The sequence below is a fragment of the Protopterus annectens genome, chromosome 7.part0 (genome assembly GCF_019279795.1).
Source record: "Protopterus annectens isolate FY-2018-M chromosome 7.part0, PAN1.0, whole genome shotgun sequence".
NCBI lineage: Eukaryota > Metazoa > Chordata > Ceratodontiformes > Protopteridae > Protopterus > Protopterus annectens.
The window spans coordinates 1,496,581,690-1,496,599,283 of NC_056739.1; positions in this window are offsets into that span (position 1 = coordinate 1,496,581,690).

The window sequence follows — 17,594 nt, forward strand, 5'->3', positions numbered from 1 at the left end:
CAAGTCAATCAGACCAATAGCAAGATAGTTTGAGCAAAGGCAGTAATTTACACCTTAAATACATATAGATGCACAAATAAAACAAAAAATCAGTAGTTGATCACTAAAATAGCTTCTAGGAGTGAGATTTTTTAAATGCAAGTACATAGCTTGTGCCTGCATGGTACATGATTCAAGGAAATCACTTCAGAGGCTCAGGCGAGGACACCAAGAATTGCTGAGTTCTATATGAATCAGGCAAGAACCACTCAAACATGCCACATTTATGCAGGCACTTAAAACAAAGGAAACTGTGTAGAATCCCTTCAGCAGGGCAACCAAAATTGCAGGAATACAACAATTAAACCCCCCACCCCCCCCAAAAAAAAAAAAAAAAAAAAAAATATATATATATATATATATATATATATATATATATATATATGGATCTACTTCAAAACATCTAAAACCCATAACATCTAATTTCATAACATTGAGGCCAGAACATCTAAAACCCATAACATCGAATTTCATAACATCTAACACTACAAATCACAAGAAAATAGCACCCCCTCCACATATAACGACACCAAACTACCAAACACACTTTTTATTATATTTCTGCACCCCCATGTGGCCCCCGTAAATTAAATATGCCAACTCCAAGATTCGCACTACAGTGGGAAAAAGTTAATTTCCTAACCCCACTAAATCAAGTCCTCTGCAGGAATGTAGTAAAAAGTGTGTTTGGAAGTTTGGTGTCGTTATATGTGATGGGGAAGCTATTTTCATGTGATTTGTAGTGTTAAATGCTATGAAATTCGATGTTATGGGTTTTAGATATTCTGGTCTCAATGTTATGAAATTAGATGTTATGAATTTTAGATGTTTTGAAGGGAACCTATATATATATATATATATATATATATATATATATATAAAGCAGCAACTTATACAGTAACACTGCCAATAAAGCTTCTCAAAAGTGCAGTTCTCAGCAATCAGCAAACAAAATGAGTACTTGACAAAAATTTAAGTGTAAAAATTGGAAGATAAACTACAGTGAAATAAATCTTTTGCCTGCCAGGGATGGCACATGGTTTATTCAGGACCATTTCAGAGTCTGGCAAGGATGATAAGCAGATGGGAGTTTTGTGAAAATGATGATTTGTAGTAAATACAGGAGGTTAGCTAAAGTACAATAATTGTTTGCTGAATGGGTTCTCAGTATGACAGATCTACGTAAAAGGAAAAATACTTAATCAGCTTACACAACTGGCAATACCAGTCAAAGAGGGAGGGACTCTGATCAGATTACCATAAGAGGCAAAAGCCAGAGACACTGGCTTATAAAACAGCAACAGCAAAGGGGTAGGAGGGTTGGGGAAAATTCAAGCTGATGCAAGAAGTCGGACAAATCAGACACTACAGCTTGCCGAGTGTTGCTGATAAGTAGAAATTTTTGTCCCAATAACTCATTCACACGGGAGTAGAATGTTCTGTAGGTGGGCTATTCTATTGTTGCAATTCAGATGGCTTCAGTGAAGGATTATAAAGGGGGTGATTTGGTCAGTGCCTGGGGCACACAGGACAGGCATGGCCCTTGGCCAACTAACAATATATTATTTTAATAAAGTTTTGGTATGTTTGTTACTACTAATTCATTTTGCTAGCTTTTGTGCTAAACATAAAATCACCAAAAACATGTATTTGTTTTTAGTTTTAATTAAAAAAAACATTAAATGACAGACACCATGAGTATTTACTTCTGTACACTCACAGTGCCTACAATTTGCAAAAAGCAACACTGACCAGTGATGCTGTTCAGTTGGGCTTGCTTTAGTTATGTATTTAGATATTTGTTTGTTTAAATTAAGATATTTGCTTACTTAAAAATGTCCCATGATGAAACTATCTAAAGCACCATTTTTGTTATTCACCGTCTTCCCATGATTTACTGGAAAGGTAGTAAACAGGGAACCTAAGTAGATTAAATAGTATGGTGGTGATTTGCAGACTGCAAGTTTGAAAGAGATGTAACAGATCATTATAACATGAAGGAAGTGGTTTTTTTTTAATATCATGGCAGGCAACTAGATGTGCGCTGTTAGAATATAATTGAGTATTTCAGTTCAAAAATAAGGGGCAGGTGGTTGTGGATGAAAACAACATATCCTCTTGTAGTTTGTTCAGTTTAAAGTCTGACTTTAAGGATTATATTATATTATATATTTATTTATTTTACATTTGGTTACTGGGAAAGTCCAACTGGACATGGATTCTTTTTCAGCGGAGGCCCATGGAGAAAAACTCCACAATTAACATTTGTGCACAGAATAATAGTCTTAAATTTGAATTCACACAGTATAGTACATTAATGACAAACAGCATTATTTAACACATGACATAAAATTATATATCACATATAATTATATAATTAGTGTGAATTTCTGTGAAATAGCTGGAATATTAACGCTGTGGCTACTGATTGTGTGAAACAGAGTTGAAAGTGTCCCTAATTTCACTGAATATCATAACTTTGCCTTGCACTTTTAATCTGTGCTTTAATAAATATGTGGTTTTCTTCAGATCATTGGGGATTGTAGTCACTAAGTGAGGGGGTAGCTGCGGATAGAAACTTTCTACCCTGTTGTCATTTTTCTCAGTTTAAAGTCTGGCTTTACAGAACTAAAGTGCATTTGTATAAAATAAGTTTGAATATTTATTCTGTGGCTACTATTTGTGTGAAACAATGTTGAAACTGTGCATGATTTTGCAAAATACCCAACTATTTAGCCTGGCTCTATGGAACAGGGGGATGGAGACCATACTGTGACCCATGTGACTGAAGTTCAGTTAGTGACTCTGGCACTGGAGGAATCAGGCAGGGAGGGAGAGGAATTATGGATTATAGTTTGCTGTCTGCTCCTGGGAGGTGGTAGAGGTTTGCCTTCACTCTGGGGAAGACTGGTGAAATCTCTGTGCCCCAAGAGGAAGGGGATGGCTGCTTGAAGGGAACACACTTTGTAGATGTGAGGGAATATCTTTAGATGCCCCGTTGCATTTCCCTTCATACACCTAGTTGCTTGTGTGCAGCTAGGACTGGGAGGAAAAGCAAGAAAGTACAAACTGCCTCTGATAGATGTCTAAATGATGGACTTTCATGGTCAATCCTCACCCCAGAGAAAATGAATTATTGGGCCAAATGACCAGAAGGGGGTTAATGACTGTCAGCAAGTGGGAGTGAATATGTGCAAAAACTTTCTAAGTTTGCATGAACAATATTTAAAAACTGTCCCTAATTTTAGGCCTTTGTACATCATTATTTCTGGCTCTGTCCCTGAATCTTTTGTTAAGATGATGAGAGGTGCTATTTTTATCAGTCAGATGAGATGTATAAAACAAAGAGGCACTAAGTGCTGGGAGGGAGTAGGGGCTATTTGTGGATGAAAGTAACTTACACTCATTGTTTTCTCAGTTAAACATCTGACTTCACAGGACTAATGTGCATTTGTACTAAACAGGTAGGAATATTTATGGTTGCTGTTCATGTGAAACAAAATTACATAGCTCTCAACTATCTCTGATTTTGTGGAATGCTCCTGATTTTGTTTCATATTTTTTTGTTTTCTCCTCATAAAATCTGTGGTTTTCTGTCAAAAAAGTTTGTGAGGGTACTAGTCTGTAAATAATGACAAACATTCACACATTGTCTAAGAAGCTATAATACTAAGATATCATAATATTAATTGACTTACCATAAACTCAGTCACAACATCTACCCCAGTACAGCTTTATGGTTTCACCCAAATTAAAAATATACCAAGTCGAATAGATAAAAACAGTGGCAGACAATCAATACTTTATTGGATACTCACCAATGATCTAGCAATAAATCTCTTCTAATAAAAAAACAAATTATGAAATGCCTCTGGTGACTCTCGTTTTCTGATCTAATTATGTAGTCAAGCTGTGGAATTCCATACCCACATCCTTAAGCAAACTGATAAACTTGCATGGTTCAAAACACAGCTCAAAACATACCTAAATCAGTCCTAGCTCTTCTCATGTTGTTCATCAGACTAACATTTAATATCAAATGTATACAGGAGCCTCTTTACCTTACTGTCAACAATTTATCTTAACATCTTTTTCACTATACTAATCCTTATCTACTTACACATGCATCTTCTCATAACGCATGCATCTGCGCCTTTTCCTCATACTCATGGACATATTTTACTTTTTGTTTTCTCTCTCTCCCATACTTCTCAAAGCATAATTCACTGTAGTATCACTATGTCATTTATGAAAAATTAATTAATATCTGTAGTGTGATTAGTGCTTCATTGGTTTGGCTTCTAAAGTCTATTGAATTGCACAATCTCAAATTGTAACCTGATTTCAAGAATGCACCTGCAATCTTTACATTGTCCTTAGTAATATGTTATCTTACTCACATTTATTTAACTATATTTCCCTATCATTTTTTTGTTTGTACCCTCTCTTTTAGCATACTTTCAATGTGTTTAAAGCTTTTTTTCCTGGACATCCATTGAAAGGGGGGATGCTTGTATCCCAGTCAGATGATCCAAGTAAATAAATGCTAAATAAAATAAATAAATAAAATGCTTTTCAGTTTCAAAATTCATATCTCTCAGAAAATGGAGATTAATATTTAAAATATTCCCTGATTCTGGTCCTTTGTCCTGCATAAGTTTTGGATTTTTCCCTGGTTCTTGTGCTAAGAGATTAAGAGGTAGATTTTTGTCACAATAAGATAAGGTATGCAGAGCAAAGTGATTATAACTGTTGGGTGGGAGTGGATCTGGGAGCTGCATATGGATGAAAGTAACCTACCGTCTTGTTGTTCACTCAGTTTAAATTTTGGCTTTGAGGGGCTTACATGCATTTGTGGGAAATAGCTCTGATTACTTGGGCTATGCTGTTAAAGCTCATATATGTAACATGAGCAGAAGGTTTTAAAGCAAAGCAGAAAATTATTATGATGAAATGGGGGTGGGGTAGGGTTCAAGAAGTAGGCAAGAATAGGATTTTGAATGCAAGTCCTTAAGGAAAATAAAAACAACCATACAGAATATTATACTCACAAAGTACCAGAATGTATTTTGAGAACTAAGACATGACAGAAACAGAGAATGGAGATTTTACCAATAGGAATGACTACAAGTTGGGGTATACAAAATAGACAAGAGAGCAGAAATTTGCTGGAGAAACTTAACAAAGGAACTGATGTATTTGGAATAAATAACTATCAAGGGAATGGTAATAGAATGGGATGATACCAAGCAGAAGTTGGGATTGCAGATTAGAGACTGCATTCCCTAGAGATTGATAACAGAGTATAGGAAAAGGGAAGATCCAAGTGAAAGACCAGCTCTGGAACAGTTTTTATAGCGGTTAGAATAGATGGTCCTGCTAAAAAATGGATACTTAGTATAGCATGTAAAACATTGCATGATAAACATTAGAATCAATCAGATGATTCAAGAAATACCTTGCAATAGAAAATTAAAAAACAATGTATACAAAAGAACAATTGGCATGACATCTATATGGCTTGCAAGCATGCCACAAAGTCCAGAAAGTTTAGTATGTTAGCTTGGAAGTATTTCCAGTTATTTTTATAACCAAAGTAGACTCCAGATTATTTTCCTCCGGTAGCTAGCAAATGTTGGAGTTGTTATGAGACAGAGAGAAGTAAATGGGAATATGTTTTGGGAATGTAATGATTTGGCAGATGTTAAAAATTCCCTATAGAGTACTTGTCAAAATATTGGGGAGCAAATAGTTACTTGCAACTAATGGTATGATTCTTTTGAGCTGGGATACAGGACCTGACTTGCTCAGAGATGGTAGTGCCTTACTAAATTTAATACTAAGATCCCCCCCAAAAAAAAAATGGTAATCAAGATATAAACCAACTGTAATTGAAGTACTGAATATTTTAAAAGATATAGAATAACTGGAGATGGGATGTTTAGAAAAGAGAAAGAGCAAATTACATTGAAATAAATAGAATTTATGGGAACAATATATGGAAAATAATGTTCAAGAGGAGGAGTGAGGTTTAAGGGAAAACAGGGACTAAGAAATGTATGCAATGTTGGGAATGAATGATAATTGTTAAAATGCATACATGTATAATGCATGGAAATGAAAAATGGTTGTTATGGAATGTTTTCTTTTCTATGTATGTGCACTATGTCACTGTCTACAATGTAAGATTTTAATCAAAATATTTAAAAAAAGAAGAATTGGGCTACATTATTTGTGTGAAAGAAACAAAAAATACATTATTGTGCCCATATTTATGTATTTACTTTTGCTACAATCAGACATCTGTGGAGTGCAGAATCAACAATGAAGCTGGAATTGCTGAGTACAAGAGCTATCTGTAGATGAGAATGCCTGACCCTGTTGTCATGATCAAGTTAAAGAGTCACTAATTTGGCTTTGCAAGACTAGTTTGCATTTGTGTAATACTAAATGGAACACTTTACTGTGTCCATTTTTAATCAGATTTGGAACTTTAAGGTGTACTCTGTCAAGTTTCTTCAGCTGATGAGAATGAACATTGGTGGATTATAATGCTAGCAGTTTAAATGGTCTTAAATCAGGAAAGTGAATGTATAAGAACATCTGCATTTATGTGTGGTTCACAAAAGTGTGTGTTTATTTGTGTGTTTGTGTGTGTGTGTGTGTGTATGTGTGTGTGTGTGTGTGTGTGTGTGTGTGTGTGTGTGTGTGTGTGTTTGTGGTAAGGGGAAGGGTCCATGTTCTGAAAACCACTCAGGGCCTAAAGAAAACATAACCAGCCAGTGAATACCTGTATGTTATTGCCCAGTGCCTGGGTTATTTTACTTATGCCAGCCATTCTCTTGATATGACAATTCTTACTTCTTTTCTTACACAAAAAATTAATGTGAGAAAAGTAGAAGTCATAGTCAAGCCATTTGACAAAAATGTCTATACAGTGATAACACCAACTACATTACTTATATTATTATGGAAAGATACAGTGACACTAGTATTAGTAATTAAATTAATAGCTCCATTAAGGTTTTTGCATTATTATTATAATGAATACAGATTTTATATTATTGATGTTGGCATCCCCACTGAGTTTATTTGTGTGAGTCCTTTCCATATTATTAGCAGATATAATATATTTGTTAGCGGTAAAAAAATTTACAAGTTACCTTTAAAATCTGCTTTACCCTTCAAATTCCTTGTGCAAGCATCAGGAAAATGTAAACCTTCCACAAAAATCCTAACTTTTGAGTGTCACTGTTTAGTTAATTATTAAACACATGGAACATTGTCTAAAGTACCCCTCTTTAACTAAATCATCAGGACAGAAATTACTAAGACTTCCCATAATTGTTCATCAGCAGATCTTACTGAACAACTTTAATTCTGTTCCCAATGATGTGAACAATCTGGCATCTAGAAAAGTGACTGACATAATTTCTATACATGCTGGGCTTTACCAAACTCTTCCCAATATAGAAATTATAGCAAGGTAACCAGACTTTATTACATTTCATTCCTGAAGTTTTTTTTTACAAAACATAATGTAAAATAATAAAGAACAGAGTGTGCCCCCATATTGAAATAAATCCTCAGAATTCAATAACTGTACTGATTAACAAATGACAAACATTTCAAAGCCAAGGTAGTAAAGCATGAGATGACACTCCAGTCCATGTGAAGCAGGTAGCAGTATAATGCTAAAGGGCAAGAGGCATTCAAAAGTAACCAGATTAGCAAAGCATTTATGCCCAAGGAGTTCTGCCTACCACAAAAACTTCAAGAAGAGGATAAGATACAGTGCAGCTCAGAAATTCAATTTTCTTATTGCAGAGTGAAAGCAAAGGGAGAATACGATGTCTGATTAAAAGCCTCTACTTTGACTCATCAAACGATATAAGGCCAGATTCATTAACAGCTACACTGAATGCAGCTATAGTATATGCAGTGTGAAGCAACACGCAGATGATAGCACTCTATTTTATATTCATTAAATGGTTCTACACTTAGTGTAGAGCTACCAAATACAGGTAAATGGCAGAGTATTCCAAGTGTGGTATGTGTAGACAGTATCTGTTTATGGCCAATAGGTTCATAAGTTCATAGGTTGGTACTAGGCTATCGGCCCTTGGGCCTGTGCAAGCCTAGCCATAACAATACCCTGGATATTTCTTCCCACAATATTTACTTCTCTGGACCCCTGTCTAGCAGGGTGATTGACATGATCACTAGGGTGAATTTCTTATCTCCCATCCAATCATCAAGGTTCCTTTTAAAGAGAGCCAGTGAGGCGCTCTGCTTGACATGTATGGGTAGTCTATTCCAGAGTATGAGGAGTCTCTGGGTCAGGAACCTATCCCTCCAGCATGTTTTGTTTATTGCAACAACAAGGTTTAGATCCCTGGAGCATGTGGCTCTGAGGGATTGGGATTTCTTTAAGTGGAGCATGTCCAACAGCTCAGGGTTTGACATGGCCTTGTATGTTAAGCAGAGATCGCCTCTGAGTAGACGATATGCTGCAGAGTATAGCTGGAGTTTTTTTAGATGGTCAGCATATGGCATCTGCTTTAGGCCTGTGATTCTTTTAGTGAGGTATTTCTGTGGCCTTTCCAGCTGTTGCAGATGTCTTGTGAGGTACATACCAAACGGGGCATTATACTCTATAATGGGTCTAATGAGGGATGAGTTCAGTGGGACAATGACCTCCTTTTTTCTGGATGAAAAGCCCTTAGTGATGAGGTGTGCCACATAGAAGGATTTTCTGACTGTTGTGGTGATGTGGTTATCGAAAGTGAGACCACTGTCCACTTGTGTCCTTAAGTCTCTCATCACACTTTCGATGTTTAGTGTCTTGCCACCTATGTGGTAATTCATGGGTACATGTTTTTTTCCAAAGGGGATAACTATACATTTCTTGGCATTAAGCTTGAGCCCATGGCTCTGGTACCAGGCATCTGTTTCTGTAAGGCCCTTTTGTAGAATATCCACATCATTTGGGGATTCAGTAATGGCTCCCAGTTTGCAGTCATATGCGAACTTTGTTAGCCAGAGTCCCTTAGTGTTGGCCTGTACTTCAGAGAAGTAGATGCCAAACAAGAGTAGTCCCAGGACTGAACCCTGAGGTACTCCACTTGTCACTTGTCTGGAGGTGGATTTGGAGTTGGCTACTTTTACAGTCTGGGTTCTGTCAGTAAGCTAGTTGGCAACCCATCGAGTGATGTAGGGATTTATGCCCAGCTTAGTAAGTTTACCTATGATTCCAGAGTGGGGGATTGTGTCGAAGGCATTGGCAAGATCCAGATAGGCTGTGTGGACTGCCTTACCCTCGTCCACAGCTCTGGAGACTGATTCAAAGAAGTCAATCAGATTCAGGAGACAAGATCGGCCCTTCACAAACCCAAACTGGGTGGGGTCCAGTGTTTGAAGGTTGCCAATGTCTTTGTTTATAAGTTCCATGAAAATGTGTTCCATGCCCTTGGAGATCAGGTTTGTCAGACTGATGGGACGGTAGTTCCCGGGATCCAAGGTGGATCCTCCCTTGTGGAGCGGGATAACTGTAGCTGTGCGCCACTCAGTGGGCACAAAGCCTGAGGTGAGGCTATGATTAAACATGACACTTAGGTGAGGTGCCAGTTCATTTTGTAGTTCATGTAGTACACAGCCCGGGATGCCATCTGGTCCCATGGATGCTGTATTATTAGCTTTGGAGAGTGCGGTTTCTACCTGTGTGGCCATGATTACCGGAATTTGGAGATCTTTGGTATTGAGATGGGCCCTTTAGGGGGTGAGAGGGGGGTGAAGTTGGCACTAAATCGATCTGCCAGGATATTGGCAATATCCTTGGGATCAGTATATTTAATGCCATTCTGTTGTAGCTCAGAGCAGATCTGAGCATTGCCATTTAGATTCTTGACATAAATATAGAATGCCTTGTGGTTGTCTTTGGAATCTTTGGCAATTTTATTTTCGTAACTAGCTTTTGAGGATTTTATGAGGGATCTCAGCTTCTTACTGAGGCTGGTGAGGGAGTTTTTTGCATCCTGGGATTTTCCTCTTTTCTGCAACAGTTTCTTCCTTCTGTTGTATAGTTTCTTTATAGCAGGGGACCACCAGATTGGCTTCCTTTTTTTGGAGAAGATCATCTTAGTTCTATTTGGGATGGCACGATTCATGCACGAGTGGATGTGCTCGTACAGTGCCTTAGTGTAGGATTCTGCAATCGAACTTCCAGATCCCGTCTGAGTGGGTGTCGTGAAGTTTGTCACTTCTGACTTCAGTAGCATGAAGTTGCCTTTGGAGAAGTTTTGTAAGGAGGTTTCCTTACTGGGGGGTTGGGGTGGGATGTGGATGTGGATGTCAAGGGTGATTTGCTTATGATCAGACCTGACCAATGAGGGGCTGACCACTGGTGTGGAGCATCTATCTCCCATGTTGGTAATGACCAGGTCTAGGATATTGGAGCCCCTGGTGGGACATTGGATTATTTGATCCAGGGCGTTGGAATTTATGAATTCCAAGAACCGTTGGAAAAAGGAGTTGCTACTCGAGTAGTTTTCCCATTTAATGGCAGGGTAGTTGAAATCATCCAGAATTAGGGTGTTTGGTTGTATCTTAAGATTTTCCAGTATGTTTAGAAAGGTGTAGTGAGAATCTTGGGGCATGGTGGGGGATCTGTAGCAAGCTACAGTTTGGATTGCAGTCTTATCTAGTGTTAGTTGCACCTGGACAATTTCAGATGCAGTGTGTTGGGCAACTAGCCTGGAGGTGTGAATATCCTTGGTGAATATGGACACTCCTCCACCTTTAGTGTTTCGGTCTTGGTTTTGTAGCCGAAAAGTGTGGTAAGAATTGTAGCCTGGTATTGCAGGAGTGCTCTCTGGAGCCTTGAACCTGGTCTCACTTACTGCACAGATATCGATGGTCTCCATTTTTAGGAGTGCCTTGAGAGAGAATTTTGAGGTTTAGACTTCTAGCATTGAGTAGCATTACCTTCAGATTTTGCATGCTTGTATCTGTTACGGTGGTGGTTTTATCTTTTGAGCCTTGCCTAAAAAAGGCACTATAGGGGTGGCAAGAGCTTTAGCCAGTAACCTGAATCCCAGGGGTGACAGGTGCAGACCATCTCTGGCAAAGCATCGTGGTTTGTTGATCATGTCTTCTCAGGCAGACAAATACTGGATCCCCTTTGAATGACACCAGAAGCTTAGCCAATTGTTGAAGTCAATCATTTTGTCCTTATACTGTGGTATCATTCTGGGCGAAGGCATGATGCTACTCAGGGCTAGGGTCATAACTGCCTGGGTCACATGATCCAAGAGCTCTTCCATGTCTCTTTTCATGTAGTCCAGGAAGGTACGTCTCAAGTCATTCACTCCAGCATGGACAATGACAGAGTTGTACTAGTTGTGGAGTGACTTGAGTGCATATGTTATGTGGCAGATAGTGCAGAACTTCTGTGGCATGAATGTTAGATTACCAGCAAATGGTTACTTTATGTGTTATACCGAAGAGGTAGTTTACCTTGCATTTTGCACAGAATGTTTCTCGTTTTATATAGGAAAAACTGAGAGACAGTTGAAGCAAAGGATCTATGAACATAATTATGAGATCAGTAAAGAGAAGACCACAGATGTCCTTTATAAACATTCTTTTGCATGTACACAAGCCCGGTTTAAGTTCTGGGTTCTGGAACAGGTTGTATACCCTGAGAGGGGTGGGGACTGGGAAACTCGTCTTGAATTTCAGGAATTAACGTGGCAGCTTAAATTAAATGCATGTGAGCCTCCAGGCTTAAATGAACATTATTCCATCACCCCTGCCCTACAAATGAGAGCCTTAAAACTTTGAAAATAAAAGCTTTAAAACTTTTAAATTACAACTTTACATATATTTATTTATTTATTTATTTTATTTTACATTTGTTGATCGGGAGTAGTCTGTCTGAGCTACAAATAGCCCTTTTTCAGCAGAGGTCTGGGGAGAAAAGCTCCACATAAAGGTACAAACACAACAAAAGCAATTACAGAGATAATTACAATATTTACTGGTATTAACAACACTGTGCAGGTTACATGGTACAAAAACAACAAAAGCAGTTACAGAGATAATTACAATATTTGCTGGTATTAATGACATTGTGGAAGTTACAAATATTTAAAGGTAATCATTTTTAATGCAGGTAATGTAAGATATAAGTATATTCTTATAGTAAATAGAGTGTTAATTCAGTATAATATGTAGTTACTTACTAGAGCTGATTGAGGGGAGGTTAGTAGGGGTTAAGCTAAAGGACAGGAAAAGCTGGGCAGAGCAAAAGCCAAAGTAAGAGATAGTGGTCAGCTAAGGGGCAGTTTGTATTTATATTTTTTCTATATATATTTTCTATATATTTTTATATATTATTTTATATATTATTTTGGTATATTATAACTGTGTTCACTGATATTGATGAACCAATACTTAGGGATTGCTATATGATGTAATTAATTAAGAAGGTTATTTAAATGTGAAAATGGATTTTTTTTTATTCTGATGAAGCTCTCTGTGAGGAATGAAAGTGCTTAATCTTTGACTTCTGAATAAATCTATTATCCAAGGGCGGCATGTGCTATTGGACTGCAGGACTGCAGCCCCCCCAGCTGTAAACAATAAAGAATTTAAAAGATAAAAAAGAAAATAAGAGATAAAAAAAATTCAAAAGTCGCTGACTTTTGCGCATGCGCACTGCTGCTGAGATAGTCTGGAGCATGCGCAGACTGTTTCAGCAGCAGTCCGGACTGGGAAACATGTAAGAGCATGATCCCAGAAGTCTATGCAGTTATAACTGCAATAGACTGTCCTAGAAACTCATCGGAGCTGGACTGCAATATTAGCAGTCTGGAAGATCTTGCGATGGGATTTGGAGCTATGTGGACGGGCAGCTATGGATATATGTTATGGCACGGTTTGGGTATATGTGTGGACAGGGATTTGGAGCAGCTACGAGATCTACTACAGGTAAGGAAGGGTGTGTGTGTGTGTGTGTGTGTGTGTGTGTGTGTGTGTGTGTGTGTGTGTGTGTGTGTGTGTGTGTGTGTGTGTGTGAAACTTCCCCAGTTGCTATATACTGGTGGCTAGACTCATGGTGGTGGTAGGGAATACCTCAGGCTTGAACCCTGTACCTTGTATGCAGGTGTTAAAGACCTGAATTCCCTACCCACCACCATTTGTAAAAAAATTGCAGATTTTTGCCTCATATTTGATCTGATCTGTTCCTCATAATATCTGTGGTTTCTAAATGTTACAATGCTTGATATTTGATGGTGCAGTGGTAGCATTGTTGCCTCACAGCTGCAGGTTCTCAGGTTTGATTCTTGGCTGGGGTGCCTTCTTTGTGGGGTCTGCATCTTCTCCCTGTGTTTGTGTGGGTTTGCTTTTGTGTCCTCCCATGTTACAAACATATGCCTGCATTATTTCTTCCTGGGCCTCTGCTGAAAATCGTTCTTTTGTTCCAAGTCAGACTGTCCTGATTAACAAATGTTAAATAAAATTGACAGGCATTTGAATTTCAGACTTCAGGTTTCTGAATGTTTAATTCCTTACATATTTGATGGTGCAGTTGTAGCATTGTTGCCTCACAGCTATAGGTTTTCTGGTTTGATTCTTGGCTGGAGTGCCTTCTGTGTGGAGTCTGCATCTTATCCCTGTGTTTGTGTGGATTTGCTCTTGTGTACTGCTATTTTACAAAGACATGTGTCTGCAGTTTTTCTCCCTGGGCCTCTGATGAAAATTGTTTTTGTTCTGTCAGAAGTAAAATTGAGAGGCATTTAAATTTTAGACTTCATATTCTTCAGAAAATACATAGTAACACAACCTAAGTTTATAAGATGAATATTTGAAATGTGTCCTTATTTTTGGGACTGTATTACCCCATTATTGGCTTTGTTCAGGTTTTTTGTGCTAAGGTTGACAGCTATGGCAAGAACTGAATTCACTGAATATGTTGGAGGGCTGTATTCCCTCATTACTGGGTTTGTCCAGGTTTTTTGTGCTAAGAGGTTCAAGGTTGACAGCTATGGTGAGAACTGAATTAATTAAATGATAGTCATTTAAGTTTTAGTCTTCTGCTCTTTCACAAAGCAGCTGATTTGGCGTAGTGGTATGTTGCTCTGACTGTTTTGCACATGGAAATTGGCAGTAAAATGTATGGTGGTAACACAGCATTTTTCTTTCACAAAGCAGGTGATTTGGCATTGTGGTATGTTGCTCTGACTCTTTTGCACAGGGACATCGGTAGTAAAATGTATGGTGGTAACACAGCATTTTTCTTTCACAAAGCAGCTGATTTGGCATAGTGGTATGTTGCTCTGACTCTTTTGCACAGGGACCTTGGCAGTAAAATGTATGGTGGTAACACAGCATTTTATTCTAGCAACTTTCCAAGATTATACAAGGAATGTTTAATGTGTCCCTGGTTTTTGGGCTTTTGACCACTGCCCAATAAATTTGGCTTTTTCCAGATTTCTTGTGCTGCGAAGTTGAGATGCAGTTGAGTATTGAGTAGATTTTACAAGGAGCTGAGAGCTGCAGGGGAAGAGAAGTTTAGTGCTGCTTATGCTAAGTCAGCTTGCATTGTTAATAGCGCAGTTCTACTCCCACAATGGGTGAATGCTGCCATACGGAAAAAGTTAAGATACTAACTATGAGCCTGTTATCAGTTTGCCATCCATTTCCTATTGCAATATTACTAGCTTATCATTTTTAATGTGATATAGGCAATTTATTCCTCAGGGGCATCAGCCACTTTATTTTTCGATGAAACCATGAAATATAAAGGTGTTTGCTAGCAGCAACCTTTTCATTAGTTACAGATTTATTTAATGTGGAATTATTTAGATGACTTTTTTAGTTCTTCAGAGATTGTGTATATTTACTGATAATGGTGGACTGTAGAATTGTGCATATTTACTGATAATGGTGGACTGTAGAATTGTGCATATTTACTGATAATGGTGGACTGTAGAAGTTTGAGTAGACTTTTATGATGGAAATGTTCTGAACAAGGCAGTTTTGTCATTATGGGTGCATGCATTTTGTTTCATTGTTTACTGGAAAGATGTTCTGAATTGGGCAGTTTTGTCATTATTGGTGCATGCGTTTTGTTTCATAGTTTACTGGAAAAATGTTCAAAATAATAGGAAGGTGTATCAAAGAGCACATGTATGTTTCATAAGCAAGGGGCCTATGATTTGAAAACAGCCCAGAATTAATCTTTATCTGCCACTGGTAAAATGTATTTTCTTTGAATGTGGGTTTCAATGCTGTTTCAATGAATGTGAGTTTCAAGGGCAGAGAAGTTTTAATGCTAAGTTTGTTCAGCAGATGTCTTAGTGTTTGTGCTGTAAAATGCAAAATAAAACTTTCAAATGAAGTCAAAATCATCATAGAAGTAAATCAGTATGCACATTAGTGTTTATGGTAAATGGAGTGAAATAGCCAAGTAATGGATCATTGGAATGGCTGCAGGGGGAGGCTCCATTCGACCATGATTTTGTGAGGGGGAAGGGCGGCAAACTTAAAGACAGCCCCAGCTGAATTATACCTCCCAACTGTCCAGATTTTCAAAGAATGAATAGATTTTTGCTTCTTATTTTTGGTTTGTTCCTCATAAAATTTGTGGTTTTCTGGCAAATCATTTAGGAATTAAGTCACTAAATAATGACACACTGAGTTTCAGACTTCATAACCTTCAGAAAAATGCATGCTAAAGTAAGACCTGTTGTTCTATCAACTGTCTCACTTTATACAAGAGCAATTTTTAGTACTGTTTATATGTTCCCTCAATATATTTGGCCTTGTCCAGATTTATTGCATTAACAGGTTGAGAGGTACATGCAAATAAATTGCTTTATAGAATTAGGCATAGCCAAACCTCTCAACTGTCCCTGATTTTGGCTCAAAATGTTGCTCTTCCCCCTAATAATCCCACCGCAAAATAGCAATTTTGGAAGAAAACATGGAGGGTTTACAATTAAGAAATAACTGTAATAATCAGATTTAAAGATTACTTTTATTTCAGAAATGCATGTAGATTCTTTTATTTTGTCAGCTGCTCAAGTTAGCAGTACTAATATTAAAGTGTCCCTTCTTTGACAGGTTCCCAGCTGTAATGTGTGGCTATTTTATATTTTTACATCACATTTTTGGTCCATTTTTTATAAAATTGTGTTTTTTTTTGGCAAATTAGTGACAAATCATTAAAGACTGAAGTTAGAAAATAATGACAGACATTTGAGTTTCAGATTTCATACCATTCAGAAAATTCATAGTAATGCAAGACCTATTCTATTATCTTTCTAAGTTTATAAGAGCAATATTTAAAAATTGTCCTTATTTTTGGGCCTTTGTCCCACTTCTTTGTATGGCTTTGTCCAGATTTCTTGCTCTGAGGTTGAGAGGTATGACATGTGTCAGGGCCATCACAGTCAGCCAGAGACATTTCAAATTGTGACATACTTGTTGCACCCCACTCCCCCATGTAGTGACTCTGGATGTGTCCAAGCAAGGCAAGGAGTAGTTATGCAGTGTAAATGTGCAGAGTATCTCCCCCATCCAAGGTAGATACAAGTACTAAAGTGGCTTTTCATCTGTCCTTGATTTCTGCAGAAGGGTCTGGTTTCTGTCATATTTTTTGTACTGTTGATTTATGCTTATTACTCAAAGTGCCTGTTGCTCTGTGTTTAAGTAGCAATACTTTCATGACCATCAGGTAAGCTTGGCTGAGATCGTAAGATGCAAGTAAGCTTTAATAAGCATACTGTTAAAGAATTACCAACATTAAAAGCCTTTCTGTTGTTGAAATGAAGAGAATACTTAACTAGATAATGTATAAGCCTTGGGTATTGAAATGCATATGACAGTATTTGTAATAAAGGACAGGATTACATTATTTTAAGAAGCTCATTACACTTGGAGACTTCCAGTCATCTCTGCAGGCTTTACCCGTAAACTAAACAGAATGCCAGACGTGTGGTCCATAACCTGTACAGTAATCGTTTTAAGCAATGTATCTTGAGCTTATTTCTTGTTTGCTTTTCATTTTTTACTTTGATCATGTTTTCCCCATGAAACAAGTAGATAGTTGTCAGGCAGCAGGTCTTTTTTTGGATAAGAAACATTTTTACAAGTGGGGGCATTAGAGATTTCTACCTTCAGCATGTTACTTGGTACTTTAATAAAGCTGAATATAAATTATAATTAGAACTGCAGTGCAAGAAGTGGTTTGAGTTGAGTGCTGCTTGTTTTTCTTATACTTGATTTTGATTGGCATTCCATTAATGTATTTAAAAAGTAATTTATTTTTTCATGCCTCACAACCTTTTTGTTTCCATCTAGATATTAAGTAAGCTGTTATGCAGCCAATGCATTGAAATATGTTTTATTCTTCTACCCTTCATTTTGTCTTGATTGGACTCTCATAATGATGGTTTGGCACCCAGGGCAGTGTATTTAGTTAGTTTTTGTGGTTTTGAGCATAGCTCCTCCCCTTTCTAGCTGGCCACACCCCTTCCCATTGACCCCAC